This window comes from Olea europaea, chromosome 20 (assembly GCF_002742605.1).
Source record: "Olea europaea var. sylvestris chromosome 20, O_europaea_v1, whole genome shotgun sequence".
Classification (NCBI taxonomy): Eukaryota; Viridiplantae; Streptophyta; class Magnoliopsida; order Lamiales; family Oleaceae; genus Olea; species Olea europaea.
Window position 1 is genome coordinate 19,509,063 of NC_036256.1, and position 5,305 is coordinate 19,514,367.

Here is a 5,305-nt window from a genome sequence, read left to right on the forward strand (position 1 = left end):
CATGTCCTATGAATCTATCCTGCTGCCCTGTCAAGTCATACGAGCTCCTGCTAAGAACGTGATGAGTATGAAAGTTAGAGAGCATTCCTTTCCAGGTCAGGTGATTTTTGGTTTTTAATTTATCACAAAACTTTGTATATATCCCCCTTTTCGTAAGAAGCCTCGTCTGCCTTAAAATGCCTAAGCCTAATGACAGTTTACTGTACAAGGTTTAATTTCGGGTAAATTTCAAGAAGAGACTAAAATTGAGTGCAGGAAAATATGAGAAATCAGTTTAATCTTGGTTCAATGATCTGTTTGTATTTGACACTACCACAACCACAGTGTGTGTTTGACATTTTTTAGCTTTACCTAATATTGAAATGCAAAGAAGTAAGACAATGGTTATCTCAAATAATAATTAAACGGTAGCTTATAGGGAAAAAAGAAAAACAATAAAAGGTATCGTCTAGGTTGTTGTGATTTTTAATTTTTTTTGTCTTTTCTGTGTGGAAACGTGGAAATTTTTTTTTTTAGTTTTCGTTTTTTAGTTTTTTTTTTCAACAACCTATTCGATAACTTTAATGCCCCCACTTGGGTTATAGGCCTACGTTACTAAGCCCGGCTGTTTGTTTCCTACTAAACTCATGGATGTTATAAAGAGAAGCATCTTCTTGAATACTGTCGATGTGGGACAAAAGCTGATGCCGAAATTGGTAAAGCGAAAGTCATCATACTACGGTTACATCACTTATCTGAAGGCATAATAAAAATTCTGCATCACTGACACAGTGAAAGCATATGGATTGAAGTTAGCATTAATGATAATTGATTAAAACAGTGTACATTATATAGAAAGAACCGCAGTTGTAAAATGTTGAAACAACAGCAAAGATACGAGATTTCGATGATGAAGAGAGAAAACAAAATGAAAATCAGATGTTTTGTTAGAAACACTTACTTTCCATCGAATTAGAATTCTTTATAAATTTGCAATCTCTTGATGAACAGACATTTATTGGTTTCACTTATGACTTTAGCTTATAAAGATGAAGCTAAATTTGCTAATTGGACATGCCTTATAATATCACTCCAAAGATTATTTTGGGAGACCAGTATTATTGTGTAACGATAATGTGATAGTTATTAGTAAGCTTTACTTCTGTCAACTAGAATTCAAGTGAAAGTAGAACCTTTAGCTTTCTGGAATATGGTGTATAATCTTTCGTGTGCAATGCATTAATGTTCTTTTAAACTAGAAAATAAGCTTTTTTTTATATATCAAGACTTAGATCAATATGTATGTTATCTTGAGATATTCGCACAAATAGTTATCTCAATGTTCTCGAGCTTTTTGGTTTACTTTTCTGTAAATTACTCACTCTAGTAGTGGATTTAAACATGAAAAATTAAAAAAGAAAAGAGGCATCAACCGTGAACATAGGATTACCTTTTAAGGATGGGTTCAGAGTCTTACTCTCGTCATGCTTTGCATTTCCACGGCAGAGTTTCGTACCAGATTAAGACTCATTTTTACTTTTTACTTCTATACAGCATTCTTTGCTATCATCATGTAATTGCTTTCATAATTTTGTCCATTGTTAAAACAGTAAAGGGTCTTTTGGTGCCATTAAACCATAGAAATTGGGAGGCTATGATGCATCGAGACGGACATGTGTGTCGGATACGTCGACAATTGATTTTTCAAAAAAGTATTGACATGACACGTTATCGACACGTTGATTAAGTCATTTAAAATTCTTCATTTATATATTATAAATTCAGTTTTATGCTTGTTTTAAATTTTTCTTATTGAAATCTTTTAAATATGAATATCTATTGTTATTTGCAAAAAATTTTAAGTTTATAATATTTTTAGTAAAAAAGGAAAAATGATTATGGTAGAGTATCTGAAAAGTGTCAGTATCGACACGTGTCAGAGACGCTACCTTAGTTGAAGTGTCCGTGTTACAGAGTTGGGGAGCTTGGTGGTTGATGGAAACCAATTTCTACTACCGCTGGCCAGGGGTTTGGACAGAAAACTTTCTGCAGCTGTGGATGAGTTTTCGTTAATGTTCTGTTTCTTTTATCATTTTCTTGCAACCGAATGCATCAGATTCCTTTTTCTTGGGGTTCAGCGTGTAGGAAAATGTAAAATGGGAAATCAGCAGAGTCTATGTAATTCTTTCTCCTCGTCTTTGTCTAAGTCTTCTAGCTGCTGCTGTCACTGCAGCTTCATTGCAGGGTGCAATGGAATTGTTAATCACATGCATGCTCTTAATTTGTCCTATTTTAAAATATAAATGGCGTCCTATTTTCTTTAAAGATTTAGTTGCTTTATATCTCACATTAGATCTAGTAATAAACCAAACAGATACTGGCCCAAAATTTATTGGAAACGGGTTTATTTGTTGTTGTCGGACCTATTTGATTCTATGCCATTAACATTAGGTTGCTTTCAATGGCTTGGTTAAGAGAATAATGATAAGTATCAATCTATATATGCCCGTATTTTTTGATTCTATATTAATCGGAACAGAGTAATGTAAAAAAGAGACAATTAAACAAAAACCTCGTGTTGAAATATCTATTTAACAGAGCAGAGGAATGTGAAGGAAGAGGATAAATAAATAAACTCCTATTAATTTTGATATCCCTACATGTAAGAACCAAAAAACTATGACTTTGACTAAGAAGGAGAAAATGATCAAACTAACTTTCTCTTAGTGCAGGTAGAAGTCCAGCAGCAACAAGCCCAGAATAATCAGAATTCCATGTTTGCCAGAGGAAAGACGACAGGTCACACTATTAGTCTTTGTGTGATTGTACCCTGGAAAATTTTGGCCACTGCCGGTTGGGGGACTGTTACTGCTCGGTGTAGAAGGGTTGCTTTGGACCATGATCAAAACTTTCTGTCCAGCTTGGCAGTTGCCTGGGAAGCTACAAATGAAGTGAAAATTTCCGAAGGCCGGAAGCAAATTCAATCGCTTCCACTGTTGAAGCTGGAAAGTGGTGTTGAGCAGTGCCGGCCCTCACTTGCCTTGGGCCTCAAATTGTAGGGGGCCTCATCTGTTATAAAAAAATAATAATAATAATAAATAAATAAAATTGGCACAAGAAAACGAACCACCTTTCTCCATAAATTATTTTTATTCCGTTTTAATCGTCTTCGTCTTCTCCACCACAAGGCAAAAGGTAGAATAAATCCCTAAAATTAAAACTACCATCTACCATGACAAGTCCGACTGCAAAAATTCGGCGACATTGGCAGACGGCACAGCAGGTTGGGCTTCTTCTTCACTTTTATAATTTGAGTAACTTAGTTTGTAGGTTTCCAGTCTGGCAGTCCCGATTAGAGATTCCATCCTTGCTTGCTTTCAATGCTTTGCCTTTGGCTCTTTGAGTAATGATTTCTATCTTCTGATTTCTCATTTTTGGTTCCATAATTAAACTTATTATCTTCTCATTTTTGGTTCCGTAATTAAAGTTATAATGTTCCATAATTAAACTGGTTCCAGACTTCACCATGGCATTGAATAGATTAAACTTATTAAAGGTAATTTCAAGTTTTCGTGAATCAATAAATGGGATTGGATGTTTTCTAATTTGAGTTTGTCAGTAACTTATTAATGTTTTGGAAATGAGATTCTAATTTTGGTGATATGTTGATTCTATTGCCACTGATTCACACAAAAAGCATTTACAAGTGATTGGGACAAGGATTTGAAAAGCTTATGAGCAATTTGTGTTTTGATTCTTTGCAACAGCCAACAGGTACTTTCCCTCTCTCTATAGATACGTGTCTGTGATTCTATCTGTGTGTGTGGACTGGATAATCTTCATCATAAGTATGTGTGGTTGAAAATTTTAGTGTTAATGGTCATTTTTCAATAATGAATTGATAGAATTACTCTTGAAAATGATGTGGTATTTTGCTTTAATTTTCTATTGCAAATACAAGTGATTGAAGAGAAGTAATGGTTATGAAAGTGATTAAGTGAAAGTACATCTTATTAGTTATTTAGTTCATTTTCTTATCATCTTATGCCTTTTTTTTCTTTAAATTTAATTTGGATAAAAATGCTCTAATCATGTTCCATATATTTTGAATAAAAGTGCTCTAATTATATTCCATATCATCTTACAGTCGTATTGTCTACTTCAATCACCATCGCAACCACCAATTTCTGAATCCTTTCATTTTGGGACTCATCAATCAGGTTTTATCGCTCTTTACTTGTCAGTACGTCTACGCGAAAATTTGAATCTGGATGTGCCAAAAGAAAAAGGAAAGAAAAGATTGAAAAGTTGATTAAATCTCAAGAGGGAGCACTTAATAAGTTTTTTAGTAATAGTAAACGAACACACAACGATGATGCAGTTATTGAAGAAGTATTAAATGAGAATGACAACAATAATAATACAATTGAAGAAGGACATTGTGTGATGAATGAAGATGTATCTACTGACAAAGATAATGAACCATTTTCTCTTGACCTTGTTGATCTAGCAAATTGGGGAAATATGAATACGAATTTAAGAGATTTAATTGTAATAATGGTCATGTAAGAGAAAATGATATGATTTTTCCAGAAGATGGAGCGAATCAACACTTCTCATCCATACATTACGTTCAACGATTACATAATAGAGAGAAGCATGCTAGAAAATGGTTGATATATTCAAAAAGTTTGGATAAAGTATTTTACTTTTGTTGTAAGCTATTCAAGAATGATGAGATCAGAACTCAATTGGCACATGATGGAGTAAATGACAGGAAAAATATTGGTGAAAAACTTAAAATGCATGAAGTAAATTGTGACCACATCAATAACATGAGTAAATGGATAGAAATGGAATTAAGATTTGAAAAGAGAAAAACAATTGACAAAAGTGTGCAAGAACAAATAATAGAGATAGAGAACATCAGATACAAGTATTACTGAATAATATCTGTGGTGAAAACTCTCGCTGAGAATAATTTAGCGTTTCATGGAGATAATGAGAAGATATATCAAGAAAATAATGGTATCTTCTTAAGCATATTTCAAATGATTGTTGAATTCGACCCCATAATGCAAGAGCATGTTTGTCGACTAAAAAATAAAGAGATTCATTATCATTATCTATGACACAAAATTCAGAATGAGTTGATACTTATGTTAACGGGCGAGATGAAAAATAATACTTATTGAGAAACTCAAAATTTCTAAATATTTTTCTGTTATACTTGATTGCACTCCAGATACAAGTCATGAAGAACAAAAATCAATAATATTGAGGTGTGTAGATATTTCGACAAGTCTAGTGAAGGTTGAAGAATTCT

General features: G+C 33.2%; 1 long non-coding RNA gene across 1 annotated transcript; it reads left to right on the top strand.

The window, feature by feature from the left end:
* The first annotated feature begins 2,598 nt into the window (after positions 1 to 2,598).
* LOC111369935 lies at positions 2,599 to 4,887 on the top strand. Its single transcript, XR_002698333.1, has 2 exons — positions 2,599 to 3,753; positions 4,127 to 4,887. It is a non-coding gene; the product is annotated as an uncharacterized LOC111369935 (long non-coding RNA).
* The last annotated feature ends 418 nt before the right edge of the window (positions 4,888 to 5,305 follow it).